The sequence below is a fragment of the Dipodomys merriami genome, unplaced genomic scaffold, assembly GCF_024711535.1.
Source record: "Dipodomys merriami isolate MVZ:Mamm:240054 unplaced genomic scaffold, mDipMer1.0.p SCAF_1, whole genome shotgun sequence".
Classification (NCBI taxonomy): Eukaryota; Metazoa; Chordata; class Mammalia; order Rodentia; family Heteromyidae; genus Dipodomys; species Dipodomys merriami.
In genome coordinates, this window is record NW_027202270.1 from 67,622,082 (window position 1) to 67,641,700 (window position 19,619).

The following is a 19,619-nucleotide window of genomic DNA, read 5'->3' on the forward strand; positions in this document are numbered from 1 at the left end:
GTTACAATGATCTCAAGGAGACATTTATCTACACTGTTCAAAGTGATATATATATTGAGCTAAGTCAAGATGAAATTCATTTCTTTTTCTTTTTTGTATTTTTTGGGGGGGGTCTGGTAGTGGGGCCTGAACTCTGGACCTGGGCGCTGTCCCTCAGCTCTTCAGCTCAAGGCTAGCACTCTACCACTTGATCCACAGCGCCACTTCCAGCTTTTTCTTTTTGCTTATGTGGTGCTGAGGAATCAAACCCAGGGCCTCGAGCCTGCAAGGCAAGCGCTCTACCACTGAGCCACCTTCCCAGCCCGAAATTCATTTCTTTGTTGTTGGGCTTGAGCTCTCCCTTAGCTTTTTCGTTCCAGCTGGCACTCTACCATTTGAGCCTCACCTCTGCTTCCAGATTTGTGCTGGTTAATTGGAGATAAGGGACTCTCCATTCTTCCCAGGGCTGGTTTTGAACTTTGATTCTCACTTATCAGCCTTCTACATAACTAGAATTACAGGTATGAGCCAACCAGCCTTCAGTCCTTATGTGTTTTGAATACCTACTATCCAAATATCTTCATGATTTATGCTGTGACTATTTATATTTATTTTCTATTTATCTAGGTGGACATGATGTAAAAAAGATCAGTTGTTTTCATGATATCAAAATGGGCACTTGAATATACACTTATGAAGAACAAAATATGAACTTCATCTTCAGTAAAATAGAGAACTTATATGTGAATCTGTAGTCCTAGATAACTAAATAGTAAAAATTTCAAAACTTTTCAAAATATCTCTTTTTATACAAAAATTAAAAATCTCCTGCAGGTTATTAAGATAGAACTAATCTGATTCAATTTTTAAATACATTTTTATTTTAAAAATACTGTACAGAGGGGTTAAAGTTACATGAGCAAGTTAATGAGTACATTTCCTATCAAGCATTGTTATCTCCTCCTTTGTTTCTCCCCTACCCTCCCTTCTCTCCCACCTCCACAACTACACTCCCCCTTCTTCACCTCCCGACCTCCTTGCCTAAATTGTAAAGTTCATTTTTCAACATACTATCTTGTACATCTCATTGTTACAATGGGTCAACCTGTATCTCTATTTAAGCATTTTGTTTTTTCCCTTCCCCTCCCCAAGTTAGAGAAGTGTGTATACAAGATGCAGGGCAATGTTTGAGTAGCTAAAACATGGAACTTCCAAGTGACTTATTAGATGTGGCTTTTTGAAGTGAAAATGCCCATGACCAGGAGCTATGGGCAAATGGCATGGCAGTGTTCACAAATGAAAAAAAATAAACAGCAGAAATCCTCTGGAAAGCTGAAACAAATGCATTTAAGACACATAATTGTTAAACTTGAAAGTATATTATTAATTCACTCCACATATGTTTGAATGTTTTTATGAATTGAGCAATATAATAACAGCTGTATAAGTGTAAATCTAAATCTTACCCAGACTGTGCCCCCTTATGAATCATGTATTACATAGAGTTCTTAGAGTTAAAAAAATAATATATAGATGAACATAAAATATAGCTTCATATAGTGCTGTAGATGAGAATTGTATTATAAGATAGACGTTGGGCCCCAAAGTAAATGAAACTGTAAAATTTACAGGAGTGAATACTTAAAAGGCAGGATTAGGGAAATTTCATGGAACATGGGGTCTTGAATCAACATGGCCCATGGAACATGGTAGAGTTGGGTAGAGTAGAATACTGTAGGAGCAAAGGTAGGATAGTGTAAAAATGGGTATTGTTTGGAGCATTGTAGGGTCATTTTTACTTAAGTAAGGGAACCCAAAAGGAATCATTAGCAGCTACTTTTTTATTTCATTTTCTTGTTAAGGTGATGTACAAAGGGGTAGTGAGTACATTTCTTGTCAAACATTGTTACCCCCTCCCTCATTTTTTCCCACTTTCCCTCCCTCCAATGTCCCCCAAGTTGGAAAGTTGATTTCCAACATGTTGTCTTGTGAGTATCGCTGCTGCATTGGTTCACCCTTTGTCCTGTGTCTCACCATTATGTTGTTCCCTTTGCTTTCCCTAATTCATATAAATATATATACAAAACACAGGGTGCCAAAATCAAATACATTGACAACAAGGGATAAACCACACAAGAAGAAAGAAATAACTTCACATAGGACATTGTTGTCCTTGTGTTTGATTTTGGTACCCTGGCATTGTATATGATTATTTGAAATAGGGAATGGGAGAGAAACAACAGAAGGGTAAAACAAAGGACAGTCAGGGAACCAATGCAACACTGATACTCACAAGACAACATGCTGGAAATGATCTGTACAACTTGGTGGGAGGAGGGAAAGTAGGAGAAAAATGAGAGAAGGGTAACAATTTTGACAAGAAATGTTCTTATTATCTTACTTAAGTAACAGTCACTCCTCTGTACATCACCTACAACAAAGAAAAACCTTGTTTCCATACCTTGGAGTTCATTTCACTTAGCAGATATGTTTAAAGAAGTATCAAATTATATGAAGATACTAAGTGTCCCATTATGGTCTACCTGATAAACTTTTACAAAAGTCATTTTTAATTCTTAAAGAAATAAAGTAGTTGTACAGAGATTTCAACATGTCAAACCATGTGAAAAATGCATATGATCAGTGTCATCTTTTCCATCATTCATATTCTCCATCATTTCAAGCCCCACCAATCCCTTCAATTTACTTAGCTACATGATTACATATACTCATTGAGTATTTGACTGTATTTGCCTACTTTCCTCTCTTTACTTCCATATATTACTTACACAAAGAGGGAATTTTGTTGTAACATTTCCTTAAATACCTACAATTTACTCCAATCAAACTCACACCTTCATCTCTCTTCTTCTTCTTAAAATAATTTTAATAGGATTCAATGTTGGTCCAACTTTACAATTATTGTAACATGGCAGCCTATAGAAGAGGATTTATGAAAATACCAACTTGGTGAATATGGAAAAAAACACAAATTACAGAGAAAAAGGCTAAAGAAGTAAAAAATGAAGATTGCTACAACAGGAAGAGGCAAGGGAAAAAACAAGCAGCAAGTTAAAAAGGGCTGCGCTTAGCTTAATAATGGTAGAAACAAAAAAAAATGTTTTAAGGAAATTTTAGAGAAACAGCTGGCAAGATCTAGTAACCAGTTGGGTTGATCGACATCCTGGGATTGGTTCCCTTAGCAAGTAGTAGCTGTCATTTATCCTGTAAATTTCCATGTCTGTTAAAAATATTGCATAGTAATATAAGGAAAAGAGAATAGTGATCCATCTATTATATAAATGTAGATATAGATATCAGTACTGGGGCTTGAACTCTGTGCCTTGGTGGGTCCCTGAGCTCTTTTTCTCAAGGCTAACACTCTACCACCTGAGCTACAGGTCCATTTCTGCCTTTTTGTAGTTAATTAGAGATAAAAGTCTCTCAGACTCTTCCTGCTTGGGCTGGCTTTGAATTGGGATCCTCAGCACTCAGCCTCTTGAGTAGCTATGACAAGGCCTTTGTCCCTGGTGTCTAACTTTATTCTTGTCAATATTTTTGGAGAATTTGATAGAGGAGCCTTTGACATGGTAACCAACCCCGGAGTAGCATATGTTCACCACCCCCCCCTAATATTCCTCTATAAACTGACCTGTGCAGAAGGCTGAGATAGGAGGATAGCAATTCAAAGCCAGACTGGGCAGGAAAGTTTGTGAGACTCTTACCTCCAATTAACCACCAGAAAACAGGAAATGGTTCTATGGCTCAAGTGGAAGAGCACTTGCCTTGAACTGAAGAGCTCAGGGACAATGCCCAGGCCCAGAGTTCAAGCCCCATGACCAACAAAAGCAAAAACAGAAAACATACCTGACTCCTTTCAATTTCAAACGAACCCTGCATTTAAGCTACTCTCCTGGAATCCCCAGAAAATGAATAGTGTTGAGGTGGCTCTGATTGCGGTTAAATCTTAGCTCTGGTAAGGAGTCAGATGATCAAAAATTTTAAAGTATATTACATTGGCAGTTTTATTCGATGCTGGATATTAAACAGAAGACAATATAAAGTTACTCAAGCAAAAATTATCAGTGAGAGGAAAAGGAATATGAGATCACAAATAGTCAATATATGTGAATGTTTCAAATTAACTCCTTTCCATTAGTGTGTCTGTACCCAGAATGTATGTAATCTGCTGTCATCTTTTCTCCATTTTTAACTACTTGCTGCCTTCTTTCTCTTTCTTATGTGCTCTAGCTTTCTCTCACTTATCTCCTGTCTGGTCACAGACAGTAATTCCTTAGACTAGTATCAAACAATGTTTTTCCATTTTTATTATTTGTTACCTTTTCCCATTACATTTCCCCTTTCAAATAAAGTCTTGCACGTTGCCTGCAAACACCTGAGAAGAAAAAGCATCCAAAGTTCAGCCTGCAATGCAAGCAACAAAGGTATCAAATTGCATGGTCAGTTTCTGTATGGTTGTCACAGTCAGGATGTCTTCCAGTATGGTTGTCACAGTCAGGATGTCTTCCAGATTCCTGTATTCTTTACCACCCTTGTGTAGTTCCTTTATGGTTTTCCTTGAGAAGTGCTTTAAATTCATGGCATTTAAAAGATATACATAGGTTCATAAAGGCCTAGTAACATCTGAAAGACCATACTTACACTCCAGCAATGTACAGAAAATCAGTTATCTTAATTCAAAAATGAGAGAGTTTATCTGAAAAATAAGGGGAAATGTTCAGAGACAGAAAAGCATAGGGATGACTTTGGTGGACAGGAAGAAAATCATATTGTATTAAATCTTTCCTAAAAGTATGTCCTTGGATCATACAGTTTGAACAGAATTGAGGAAAGAGTTTTTGTTCTACTTTCTCCCATATTTAGAATCAGCTTGCCCAACATTATGACACACATGTTCCCAGTTACCATAATAGACTACATATGTAATGCTAACTACATCATTTCAGATCTCCATTTGCAGATTCTACATTTTATTCAACTCATACTTCCCCCTCTCCAAAGAAGACAGGCTGTTAATACCCATTCTTTGTGGGAAGATTATTCTATAGCTGGAAAAATGTATGTGTGAGGGGGGGAAAGCTTTGTATTCTAGTTGCCATGTTAGCTGTGATACACACATATATACATTTCATCTCCAGTGTTGTTCTTCATTAATTCATTTTAGAATTCATAATGCAACATTTCAACATCCTCTTAGGGAAGCTCAGAGCAGATTTTTCTAGACGTGCAAAGCCCTCACTTTAGAGTTTGTAGCTACAGTAAGTGGGGTCATCTAAATTCATGTACTTTACACTAAATCTTATGCTTATAACTCATCACAAAGAGTCTCTGTAACATCGAATGGAGAGAAAAATGAAAAGATATTGACCCTTTCCCCATTTATATCAGATAAAATCTAAATGGAAAAAGAGAAAGTTCTAAATCATTTGAATGAATAGAAGGGACTCAGTTGTAGAAAATGTGACATTTCACTTTTATGCCAACACTTCCGAACTATGTTAAACATGGTGAGTGTGTAATGTCCATGAGAACAACTTATAGTTTCTGTGTAAAAACTGAGCAAAAATACTTTGTAAAGAGGTACGTATAAGGACAAGGAAATCAGAAAGCCTAGGGTTTACTAAAGGTTTACACTCTTCTAGTAAATCAACAGCACTTTGTACTTTGTCACTTAAATAAACTTGGTTTAACTAGTTTTGTTTGAGCTTGGTTCCATGAAAGACCATTCATCTATGACTGTATAAAACCTCATATAAAAATGGACCAAATGTTAAAAAAAATTATTGAAAAGAGGTTTTCCCCTTTATCTAAAAGAAAACTTTATAGCAATGCTTTACATATGAATGCATTCATATGATATGACATTACATTGTTCAGATAAATTTAAGTTCAGTTTCATCAGGAAAATATTTTGTGTGACTTTTTGTGTATTTTTCTCTAAAACAAGTAAATGCTTCATGCATTATCTTTCTTTCTCTAATTTTTTCCTCTCTAACTCATATGTCTAAATTATTTCAGTGGCCAAAACAAGAATTTCCTTTTCAAGTTAATCCTTTAGCATTCTTAAGCTGAATTACTTTAGTAAAGAGTAGAAAACATAGTGAATAACCTACTACTTTTTACTTACTTTTGCTTCTTGCTCAGAGAACTTAACCATGTAATTATTATATTAAACTATGATTTCTGAAACTATAGCAAACATAGAATATTTTTATTTACAATTATAAATGTCACAATAGATTCACAAAGAATGCTTTCCATTTAAAAAGTGATAATGAGCAATATGCAAGAGCACTGGAGAGTCTTTTTAAAATCTTAAACATGAACAAAATTAAACAATAATTTTCTCAAGGAAAATAAAGCTAGAAAACATGATTGTGAAGTATTAATTTTAAAAAAACAACAAGCACTGAAAAACTATTTGTAGCTTTTATTGGGTCACTTTTACTTCCAGTATATGTTTAATTTTATATAAATGATAAAAAATGATACAAACACATGCACAAAAAGTTACAGATGTTTCTTTCTGAATGAGTATATAACCCCATTTGTAGTATCAGCCCAAGTATAAAAAGAGATTTTTGTAATAATCATGTTGCACTTTTCCTTTTGAAAGTTTATTTGGAGAGTGAGAGAATTCCATCTTGTATTGTACACACCTTAGATCTTCCACTCTCATGTATCAGTCTGCATTTTATACTGAATTGATTTTAACACATTACATTTGAATAATACAGTGGTAGAACATGCATACTCATTTACACTTTGATATTAATTGTTACACTCTTATGCACTAAATAAATGTACATAATTGGTAACATGTGAAATAGGTTGAATTATTTTATTCATTTTATGCATTGCTATATATCAAGATATGTACTAAGATGTATGCTATGTATCACTATAAAAACTAATTTACATTTCCATGCAATTAAGTAAAACGAATATTCTTTTCAATCTAGAAAAGCAGAATAAACTTTCTTGAAGTTCATTTCTCTTCTATTATGTAACTGAAAGAATCAGTTTCCTAAGTTCTGCACTACTAATTAACAGGATGGAACTTGGGCATTTGAGAGTTCAGGAAAACTCAAGCAGTAGGGAGTCAAGACTCACTTCACTGTCAATGACCTCCAGCTACTGGAAAATCTATGAGAAGAGATGGAGGAGAGTAAGATTGACGTCAATCACCTGATTTCAAATCTCTTTAAAATAGCTATACACTTTTTTTTTATTATCTATAAGTAGTTATACAAAGGAGTTGCCACTTAATAAAGCAGCTAATGAATGCAATACATCTTGGTTCATGCCACCCATTTCAACATTCTCACCCATCCCTCCCCAACCTAAACTTTCCTTCTCTTTTCTTAATTTTGTAGAATATACATTGAATGCTTGACTCCTTTCCTTGCTTTCCCTCTTTTCTTTGTCATTCATCTGCTCCTTGGCCCCACCCACCCCTTTCAAGTAGGAGCTTACTGGTGTTTACTTTGTTGAACTTTAACTTTGCTTTTCTAAGTAATTACATTATTTGTATTCTCTCTTGAATCTATCATATTTCAAGCAGTGCAATTCTATATACAGCATACCACCCAGTGTATTTACTTATAAATTTATAATCTATATCTAGCTTCACATATAAGGAAAAACACGCATCCTTCAACCCTCTGGAAAAAAATCATTATAAACATTTTATCCCTCTGTTTATTAAAATTATGGTTGAACATAGTTTCTATAATAAAGAAAACTGCCAAGTGTCAGGGGCTTGCACCTGTAAAAATCTTAGATACTCAGGAGGCTGAGATCTGAGAATAGTGGTTTAAAGCCACATCAGTCAGGAATTCTTTATCTCCAATTAACCACCCAAAACATGCTGGACATATAGTTGTGGCACACTCTAGACTTGAGCAAAAATCTCAAGAACAAGATCCTAGTGGCTCACTTTTATAATTCTAGCTATTCAGAGGGCTGATATCTAAGAATCAAGGTTTGAATCATGGACAGACAATCCAAGAGATGATTATCTTCAATTAACCAACTAAAACTACTAAAGTAGTTTGGCTCAAGTGCTAACTTCTATTGGAAAAGCCAGGCAATAATGGGAGGCCCTGGCGTTCAAGCCCCAGTACTAGCAGAAAAAAAAAGTTGTGATTTTAAACAATTAGGAACCCATTAACATAAAATATTTTTAAATAAAAATTTGAAAATCCCTTAGAAACATTCTGTATTCTACAATATTTATAACAGAATATTTAAGTCAGCAATAATATTCGAGCCAAGAGACTATAGAGAAAAATGTACAAACTAAAGAAAAGCGATTTGTGTTGAATACATTAACTTAAGGGTAAATAATGCCTCACTCTGCTGGAGGCCATAGATTCTCAATCCATAAGGACATTTTTCTTCTTCTTCCTTCTTAAAAAATTTTATTTTTGCAATTCTAGGGATTAAACCCAGGATGACATGCTAAAAATATTCTTACCCCCAGACCTACCAGTTTTGTTGTTAATAATATTGGTCTCTTATGTTACTAATGACTATGGACCAAAACACAGTTTTAAGAAACAACTTTAAGCCTTACTAGATTCTGGAAGGATTGCCCTCTCTTACATTGTGACTTTGTATTAAAAGCACTTCCACATGTCACTGTGTCCCATAGATGGTGCAAAATTCTTGCTGCTGAAAATTTCTTTTTTTTTTTAAATAGGAAGGATATCTTTTGCCAAAGGTGGGCTTGTTAAGGAAAACAAGAAGCAATGGCTGACTTTACAATGATGGGAAAGGCTGAAGACAGAGAAAACAGTTATAACAGGTGCTTGCATGGGACTCCAAGGCCTTTTGTGAATGTACTTCAGTTACTCACTACAATAAATATGAGTGACAAAAGATTTTCATATTAATGATGAAATATCCAATTATGAGATCATCCCTAAGATTGTGCCAAATAAAGTAATTATTGCTCAGTATGTTAATCATTAGTCATAAGAAGTTGTTAGCAGAGTTTGTTCAATATACCCCATCAAAGAAGATAGAAATTACACAATATATTTTAGGAAGATTTCATGGAAATGTTAAAGGTGTTACAATTCACACTAATGAATAGTTACTTGAAAACAAATGCTTCTATTTCAGTATATATGTCAGATTTTCAAGACTCTATGGATTAAGAATCCACTCCTTGACAGTTGTTTAATTTAAGGTGGAGAAAAGAAAGATACTATCCATCCAAAAAGTTCTTCCCAGGAAATTCCATGATGAAAATCTTACTACATGATAGTTTCGCTCATACCAGTGAGTATTCCAGAAAGGTGTACATTTGGGCAAGATGGAGTTTGGGCATGGTTTCCAGAGCACAAAGAAAGAAAGTCAGTGTTGAAAAAGCTGAAGTAGTAGAGGGTAAAAGAGAAGAAACTTAGCCAAGTACCCATGGGAAAACATTAGAGAGAGAAGGAAGGATGGAAGGAAGGAAGGAAGGAAAGAAGGAAGGAAGGAAGCAAGGAAGCAAGGAAGCAAGGAAGCAAGGAAGCAAGGAAGGAGAGAGAATGAAGGAGGGAGGGAGAGAGAGGGAGAGAGAAAGAGAGAGAGAGAAAAAGAAAGAAAGAAAGAAAGAAAGAAAGAAAGAAAGAAAGAAAGAAAGAAAGAAAGAAAGAAAGAAAGGGGGGATGGAGGGAGGAAGGAAAAAGAAGGAAGGAAAGGAAGGGAAATGACTAGAAAGGAGAGGAGAGGAGGAAGGGAAAGGGAAGGGAGGGGAGGGGAGGAGTCTGGACATTTTCATTATGATGTGCTCATAATCCTCATTCACCTTTGAGGCCATGAGGAGAGGGATGAGATAAGGGGATTTCTGACAGAGCAGCAAAAGGGATTGGACTGAAGTAATTATGTCACTTATTCACTTGTGTTTCAGACATTAAAGTCAATCAGCAAACACACATAGAGGCTGACTTCAGTTGGGAATCAAGATATGTTGCTTACTAGGTATGTCATTTTTACAAATTAGTTAAATCCTCTGATCCTTGGTTTTCATATAGGAAGTAAATACGTATACCTGGTGAGATCTTGATGAAAAAAACCACATTTTGTCACATTGTGGTGATTAGCTGCAATGTTTGCCCAGTCCCTACTCTCAGATGAAGGTAAGCTGGACAGACTGGAATTTTTCCACAGCACAAGACCACTTGTAATCATCCTCTTGTTGTCCTAAGACAATACGTCTCATCATTATCATTTGTGTGCTTTTGCTGACAGAACAGACCAACACTCTTTTCATAAATTTTACAACAGCATAATTCTTATTTTTTAGATAAAAATTTCCAGGTACATTTCTGGTGCTTTGAAGACATTTTACAGTAAAACCTATCTCTGAGTAACAGATTAAGTTAGAGCTAGTTTTCTTAGGCTTATGAAATTTGAGGGTTTTTTTAAGCAAAAGCATGCAAAGTTACTAAATTACTAAATGTAAATATATGAGATAATGTTTATTTAAAACAAAAGAGTAATTTATATTTTTAATATAAGAGAATTGGTAGAAGCCCTTCTGAATGAATAGCATGGAACTCAAACTTCCTCAGCTTCATGATACCTTTGCCTTTGGGGCTGGATGAGGATGTAAAAAAAAAAGATTATGTATAGAAACACTTAATACCTAGTATCAGGAACACTTCTTCAACAAATTTTAGCATTATTAATATTGTCACAATCATCAATAATGGTGATTATCTAACATATACCAAGGCACTTGACACTGGAAGACTTGAAGGATGTGGGGGGAGCCTGAAATAATAGATTACAACCACCTTATATCTCATTGTATTTTCTCAGAGAAAGCTGCCCTCTGCAGTCCAGCATGCAGTAGAAGAGGGTGTCAGGCGCACATACATCAAATAAGACATGGAGCCCATTCTCAGCTGCCCTGAAAAGCAGAGACAGTCTTGGGAAATATAATAGCCAAGCCAAATTGTCTTCTGAGGCTACCAAACTAACAAATTGATTATATTACTATCTTGTAGGAATAATGGTTACAAATATAATTACATGAAAATGTCATCAGCCATATATAAATATACACAAATATACCAAGGTAGGTAGGTAAGTAGCTAGCAAGACTAGAGACAAAAATTAGTATATAAAAAACCAACAAAATAAAAGCAGTCAATTAATTGTGTCCAGGAACATTAGAGGAGAATTGGGGGGGGATGGTTAAACTTTATGACAGATGTGATGAAAGAGATGGGTCTGAACAAGTGAGGGTCAGGTAAGACACCTGTACCCTACACATGTATTGGGTGACAAAAGACAAAAATGATAATTACTTTGGACTTGAACTTCCTACCTTGCTAAGTAGGATATTTGTCCCAAGCCAAGCAAATGCCTCATCCCTGTAACCCTAGCTACTCAAGAGACTGAAAAATGAGGAGGATGATTCAAAGCCTGCCCAGATAGAAAAATTCAAGAGACTCCTATCCAATTAACCAGCAAAAAACTAGATTGGAGGCATGAAAAAAAGAACAGTGTCATCCATGAAAAAGAAAGCATGAATGAGACCCTGAGTTCAAGCCCTGGTATCCGCATAAAACAATAAATTAGATAGATAGATAATTTGCACTGAGTAACGTATAGAACTAAGCATTGTTTATTTGTGGTTTTGTAATATCACCCTTGGCAAAGTTGTACAAGGGTCATTTCTGGAGAAATAAAGAGTATTTTTAGGAAAAATCTCCCTGTGGAAGACTGTGTATTGCACAATTCCACCAGAGGACAATTATCATGCATGACAGTGGGAATACTTCCTGGGGTTCCGCACTATTTTCCAGGAAGGTAACATAGATGGGAAACCAATGAAGTTGTTTGTGTGGGTGGGGGGTGCACGCACACATATGTGCGCACGCACGTACGCGCGCGCACGCACACACATACACACACACACACACACACACACACACACATATACACATACCAGTATGGGGCTTGATATTAGGCATGAGTGCTGTCCTTTGGCACTCTACCACTTGAACCACTGCTCCACTTCCAACTCTTTGGTGGCTAATTGGAGATAAAAATCTCATCGATTTTCCTGCCCAGCATGGCTTTGAATCATGATCCTCAGATTTCAGCTCCTGTGTAGATAAGATTACAGATGTGAGCCACTGGCATATGGCTTGACCATGAAGCTAAGCTAATAGAAAGAGGATAAAAACAGATATCAGCACTAAAAACTTTCTAAAAGGCAATTTGCAATGATGGGAGATTGTATTTCTCTTTAGGTTTTCATACAGCTGCTTCTGTTTTAAGGAAATACAATTGAGGTTAGAGTCAACCTGAAAATAGGAGCCAATTAAATTTTAAAAGTAACTAAGAAAAAAAAAAGATTTCTCCCTAGGACTTCACGTTAGTCAGTCCATCATTAGTGCTAAATGAATGTTCAGAATTAAAGGCACCAGCTGATGAGACATCGGAAAATGTACTACACATTGAATTCTCAGGACACTTAGAAGCACTACTCCACCCAGATATTTTTTGTTTGAGAAAAACAAAAAGTCAAAATAAACAGACAAATAAAAACATTCGCTTCCATTTACAGAGAGTTTTCTCACCAGTTTCATTTACAGTGGTTTATACAATCTACACACATCCACATTACCAGTAAGGTCCAAAGAAATCTACAGGTATAATAAAATGCTAAAACAAAATAAAGTGTCAAGTGCCTACAGATACCAACTTTGTACCTAAACAATATTTTCCATTAAAGTCTCAAGTCAGAGTTTTCCCTCACTCTATCTCTCTCTACTCAAGGCTTAACCTGGCCTGACTCTGGGCTGTAAACAGAGCCCTATTACAGTAATATGCCACTGGCTTGGTAGGGGTGTGTGTGTGTGTGTGTGTGTGTGTGTGTGTGTGTGTGTGTGTGTGTGTGTGTGTGACATTTATATCAAAATAGAATTTTCCTGTCTTCAAGTTTATCACCCTGTTTGAAAATAAGACAAATCTGCTTATCTAAAAGTCACCTGAAAGTTCAAGGTTCAGGTTCTGTCATTTCTACTTTATCAGATTAATTATCAACAACCAGAAAATAAAACCAGATACTTAAAAAGGTTTGTCTTCTCACATCCCCTCTGTTCCTATTTTATAACCTTGCTGTCCCTATCAGCCTATGGCTCTTAATATTTAAAAGACCTCAAAGACTGCTTTTTATGTTGTGATCTCCTCCAAGTTTTTTCAGAAATGCAGAATCCCAGGCTTCCTCTCAGATCTACTAGAAACAGAGTCTGTCTATTTATAAGATCCCAGATGATTCTTTTATGTGGTGATAGCAGAGAAATTCCTGTTAAAAATCAGCTTTATGGTAAATGAAACTACCTAGGTACCAAGCTAATTAGCTACTCTAACAAAGCCACTTTAACATGCATGTCTAACTAGTAAATCAAATGGACTGCAAAAGTTTTCCAAACAGAAATGATTTGGCTAGAGGAAATTAAAATAAAACGATGAGAGGATGAGACACTCAGAAACTTGAAAAAAGGCCACCAAGAAGAATATGGGAAAATGTAGACTCCAATTAAAAGTGTTTCCAAGTTTTCAGGCTGATTCCAATAATTCAGCTTCTAAAGACTGCCCATAAAATACAGGGAATTTCATCCCTCCTCCTTATTTGCATGAGAAAACACATTCCAATGAGGGCCATACACAGCTCCTATCATATTTTAAGATGATTACAGGCAAACTCAGGTGGTGAAAGTAATTTAGCCTTGAGTCTTGTACCTTATGCCCCACCTGAGGCAGGCTGAGCTCCTTGGAAATGGGCTGCCTATTGTGTCTCACTGTTTAATTATTATATTAACATATTGAAGCTGCCTTTGAATTAGCTCTTCACTGCGAGTGTTTTTATTCTATAGAAAAGCCCTTCAGTGATATGCAATGAAGGTAATTTTTCTTGTCAGCTTACTTCAAAAATCCAATAAGTATAAATCCAATGCAATTTGAGTTTTGCCAGCATTTTGTTTCCGTTTTCATTCTATTTTGTTTTCTTAGCATCCTTTTTTTCCCAAGTGCAAAGCATCATTTTCAGAATGCAAAGCAGGCTGCAACCTTTCCCAGAATACTCAACAGTGCTGTTTTACTGCTCTGGCTCCTGAGACTCAGGACACATTTGTCCATAGTGGGCCCGAAAGTGGCTTGCCTGAGAACATGATGTCAGAGAGCCTGGTGAACTTTGGTCCATTTGGCTGAGGTTTGCATATTGACTAATTGAAAACTGATGAATGTTCATATCCAAATGCATAAGGCAAGTGAATAAAAGCTTTTTTGGAGCATTGCACATAGAAAACTGCCATCCCCCAATTCACACTCACTTTTTCACCTGCTCTCTTGAGTTTAAACTTGTGGCTGCTAGGCAAGAGAACGCTACCTCTCACCTCAAAGAAGGATGAACATTCTGCAGTACTCCAATTTAACATTCACTTCTCCTCTGGTGAGAGTCAATACAAGAATTAGGTCCTGTTTCTAATTATTTTAGCCACACCCCACAACTGTGTCCTCCTCTTGAAAATTACAGCATATGGCAAAGACTAAAGAATAAATATTGATTTTATTTTAGCTATATGCATGCCTTCACGACTGTTTGTTATTTAAGATTCTGGGTAAGAACTGCTCCCTCCACAGGTTGTAAGTTTAGACAGAGCAGAAATCCTATTTTCCTCATATTTTGAGCTCACACATACCAGCAAAATGGATGAAAACTGGTTCCTAATTTCCATTCAGTGAAGTTGCTGAAGTGAACTTTGTATCAGATGTTCAAATTTCTTTTTAGCTGAATGTGAATGAGAATTAAAAATTAAAAAGATGAAAGTCAAAGGCTTACCTCCAACCACCGAATGCAGGGTATATAATAGGGGAGGTGTTTTTTTTTCTCATTAGCCTATACCTACCTGCTATCTCTAAAAGCTCCCTAATTATTTCTTACCAAGTGTAACTAATTTACAGAAACCTCTGTGTAAAATGTCTCTTAAGTGAATTGTAATCTTAGGAAAATTTATTTTATGAATTATTTCCTTTTTTTAGTGTTACAAACAATGCAATGCCTCTTCTACATGGGACAGTTCTTTAGAATGCACAGTGTCAATTTATGACTAAGGGCTACTGTCAAGTTAAATGAAATGACTGTTGTAATGCAAGATCTCACAGGAGGGAAATAGAAGACAAATGAGCAGCGGCTGCAGAACCACAATGTAACCTCATTTTAATCTCCAGCATTCACTCCTCAATGTGCATGGCTGATAGGTTGTCAAGCAGGCTCAGAATAGGTCAGTTTCAGCCCAAGTGGTGGCAGCAAGTGATACAGTGGTGCAGTTCAGTGGTTACAGACACTAGCTTTGAACTCTTGACATGTCTGTGGTTGCTGAGTTATCTTGTATGGCATTTCTGAATAAAACCCAGAAGGAAATTAAGGCTGAAGCCCTCAAAGAAAGGTAGTTCAGTGACTGGCAATGCAAGAAGTAGAATGGGGAACATCAGCAACAGAATTCATCATCAACTTTGATCTTCAGGCTGTAGGTTTCAATTCTGTAATTTTTCATTCCTGTGTCAGAAGCAATTCAATAATAATTGAGTGCTATATACTAAGGTCTCTGAAGTCCTCAGTTTAACTGGGGAGAGGGATGCTAAACAATAATAAATAACAAGAGCAAGCCAATGATGAAGTTGATAGAGAAGATGTGGCTAAAGTGTGCAGTAAATGAAGATGTGGGTTATCTGCTACAAATAGAATGTCACACTGGAGCTAGGCTTTCAAGCGGAGAATTGACTGGGCAAGGATATAGGGAAAAGACTTTGATGTGGAAAACCTAAAAGCTGAATCCAAGAACGTGTGGCAAGTTCCAAAAATAATAAGGCATCTTGCTACATTAACAAAAACGAGGAGGAAGTGGCGCTTGGCTCAAGTGGCAGCGCAGTAGCCTTGAACAAAAGAAGAGAGAGGAAATGGTGAAAATAATTAAAAGTTAAGGATGAGGTGAAGACATTGGTAGGAAATGCAGAAGAATTTCAACTCTTAAGTTGATGATACTGATTTAACAAAATAAGTATTGGTAGAACTACAACTATCTTTAAAAAAAAAACTGTCTCTCCCAAGTCAACTAAATTTAATAACAATACCGAGTCATACTTGTCTTTGGTGTATTCTTTCATGTTGTGTCCTTTGGAGTTGTTCATGCTTTGACATGAGTTTAGGCTGAATGTCAGTTTGAGTGTCCAGTATAACCTTCTGATAATCACCTGGCTGCCCATCTCTAATTCTTGAAGCCCATCTCCATATGAGCCAGACAAAGTCCAAACTTAAGTGACTTATCAGGTCTCCAATTGCAAGTATTTTTCATGCTCAAAACAGCTTTACCCATGAACTTAGCCATGAGTGTTTTAGCTTCTTTCTTATCACTGTGATGAAATAACCTAATTTAAAGAAATTAAAAGGCAGAAGTGTTAAGCTTGGCTCACAGACTCAGAAGGTTCCATTTTGGTTTGCTTGGGAAGAATGTCATGGCAGCAAGAGCCTATAGTATAGGAGTTTCCTCACCTCTTTCCAGACAGGAAGCGGAAACTGCACAGCACTCTAAGTTCAGGTATTAATTCTCAAAGTCACACCTCTACTGAACTGCTTTTGCCATCTAGGCCCCACATCCAAATACTTCTACAACCTATTAAAATTGTGCCACCAGCTCAAAACAAAGCATTCAAACACATGAAGCGAGAAGGGAGGATATCATATAGATAGATAGATAGATAGATAGATAGATAGATAGATAGATAGATAGATAGATAGATAGATAGATATTATGTGTATGTATATTCGTATATATGTGTGTGTATGAATATATATATATGAATATATGTGAGATTCACCTTCTACATTGTGCCAGTATATGCACGTGAAATCAAATGCTCCAGCCATGTCATGTCCATGAATAATACAAAGTGGATAATGAATATGCATATTTAATGCTAATACCAGAAGTCTGTCAACCTACAAGGAATATGAAACTCCCAGTGGTCCTACAGTAATATTCAGTCCTCAATAGATATTGTATTTTCCAAAAGTGCCTTAGCCACCCTTTTGGACCAACTTCCCTGTTGTTCATCCACTTGAATCATGTGTGCTTACAAAATTCTCCAACGATTACTCAGTCTCATACATTTTTTCAACAAAATCTCCAATAGCAGGCATATTTGTACCACAATGACTTTCAAAAGATAATTTCAATATGAATTAATTAATGATTGGGTAATATTATCTAAGGAGTAAAACTTCTCCACAGATGTGCAATAAATTGTTCACTAATGAATTTTTAGTAATGTATAAGGTGAACTCTTCTTTATATCTCCCTGAACTTAAAGTTAAGCTCAAAGCATTTAAGTTAGTGCTATGAAATAAAACTCTCTGAACTGACAGAAATCATCTATTGCTAATTTATCCAAAGTAGTACCCATTGGCCATACGTGGCTATTGAGAGCTTGAAATAAGGCTAGTATAACTGAAGAAACAATTGTTATATTTTGTTTAGTATTAATAACTCAAATTTAATCCAAAATAACCTTATATAGCTAGGAACCCCATTTGGACAATGTAGATTAATATATATTCCTTTATCTTGTTTTGATATAAAATTGAGAAATAGTGTTTTAAAAAGTGATGATTTAGGACAAATAATAGAGGTAGAGGGTATGATTACTCGGATTCCAATCACTTCTTTATGTTAAGGGATTTTGACATTAGAATTATATTTTCTTTTTCTTTGCCTTGGTTTCTCATTGGCAAAGTAAGAGGGATCACAGTAAGAAGTAGCACCTGATATATAATAACGTTGGTAAAGTTTATCTATAATTATTGTTTATGAACATGTAATCTCTAATACCATGTTATTCAGTTAACATAAAATCTCCATAGCAGGTATTACTTAGTTTAATATGAAAAACTATACTGACGTCCTATGCAGAAAAAAATAGTAACAGTTTAGCCAGTGTAACTGGTACATTTCTCATTTTAAATTAAAATTAAAAAACAAGCAAGCCATTAGCTGTAATATCCTTTTCTTCCTTCCGTTTTACAACAGTTTTGTTTTAGTATGGTGTTTCCCTTTTGTAATATTTTCATCATATATTTGATGATCATTATATCAATGACCAAAACTGTGTCATGAACTGCATTCATAAAATTTGCAAGTTTTTATTTGAAATTACTATAACTTGAAATATGAGAATAATTGGGTGGGATTTTTATCTCCAAGGGAAAGAAATATTTCAACCCCCTACCTGTGAGTATGAAGATATTTTATTTGTGCAGGCTACACTGTAAACTATTTTAGCCTCCTCTCAGGGAACAACTGTAGTATATTGCTAGCATTAGAAGTAAAGCAGTTTTTTTTCATTTTCTATATTCTGAGATAAAATCAGATTAAGTTTTAGAGAAAAATGGCTACAACATTTATTCAACAACAACAACAACAACAACAACAAAACAGCACACGGGACAATGAGTTTTCTTCATACTTTCCTTCTCTTTTTTTCTTTTTTTTCTTTTTTCTTTTTTTTTTTTAGCTTTCTATGCTTTATCGTCATACATACACAAATGTACACATGTGAAATTTTAAATCAGGACTGCATCCAATGCTACGGAGTATATTTGAATTACACATTTTTCTCTCACAATCTATTAGTGACCCACGCTCACCATAGTTTATTTTCATGTTCAGGGAAAACTAAGAACTTCTTTATCAATTTGGTCAAAAATTTTATGACTACCCTTTGTTTGACTTATAATGGAGTATAATATAGTCTACCATCAATCCATAATCTTGGGCCCATCTTTGTTCTAAATATCATGCCTCCTAATGCTATGATTCATTTTAAAAGAATCCTTCAAAAGATCAATCTAAATAAATAACAAGTTAGCTTTCAGGCAAACAAATAAATTTGCATTGTTTTATATTCATCATAAATATTTCACTTAATTACTGAGGTACCTTGTTCAGAAACACAAAACAACATTATAAATGAATTAGCACTGTCCCTGCTGGTTTGGGGGGAAGTTCTATGTGACATTTTTTTAAAAAGTCAAAACAAGCTATAGACCAGCCTGAACACATATTGTATACAAATGTTAAGGTCCACAAACATAGTGTAATTTGTAGGATACATTTTAAACTACCAACATTTTTGTCTTTTATTAGTTGTTGCCTATTTATTTTCATATTGTAAGACAAAGAAACCCTTTTACCTATTTTTGCTTTTGCTTTATCATGGAATGAATAGACTAAATCCCACATTATCTTGAAGGTAAGATATTACTGGAAATACTGATTACTAAATTATAATAAGGCATTTTCAAAGATATAGATTGAGGTTGTAAAACAAATGTACTCTCAATGTACAAATGATTTCAAGGAAAGGTAACACATTTTTGCCTTAACTAATTATTACTTTACAATAATACTTTTTTCTTAAATTATTACTCCAAATAATTGAAAATTCATAATATTTTTAAATGACAGCAATCTAGCCTCAAAGAAAATAGGAAAAGTTCATAATTTCTGAGCATACTTTGAAAACAGTAAGATGTCCATATTTTATGAGAAAAC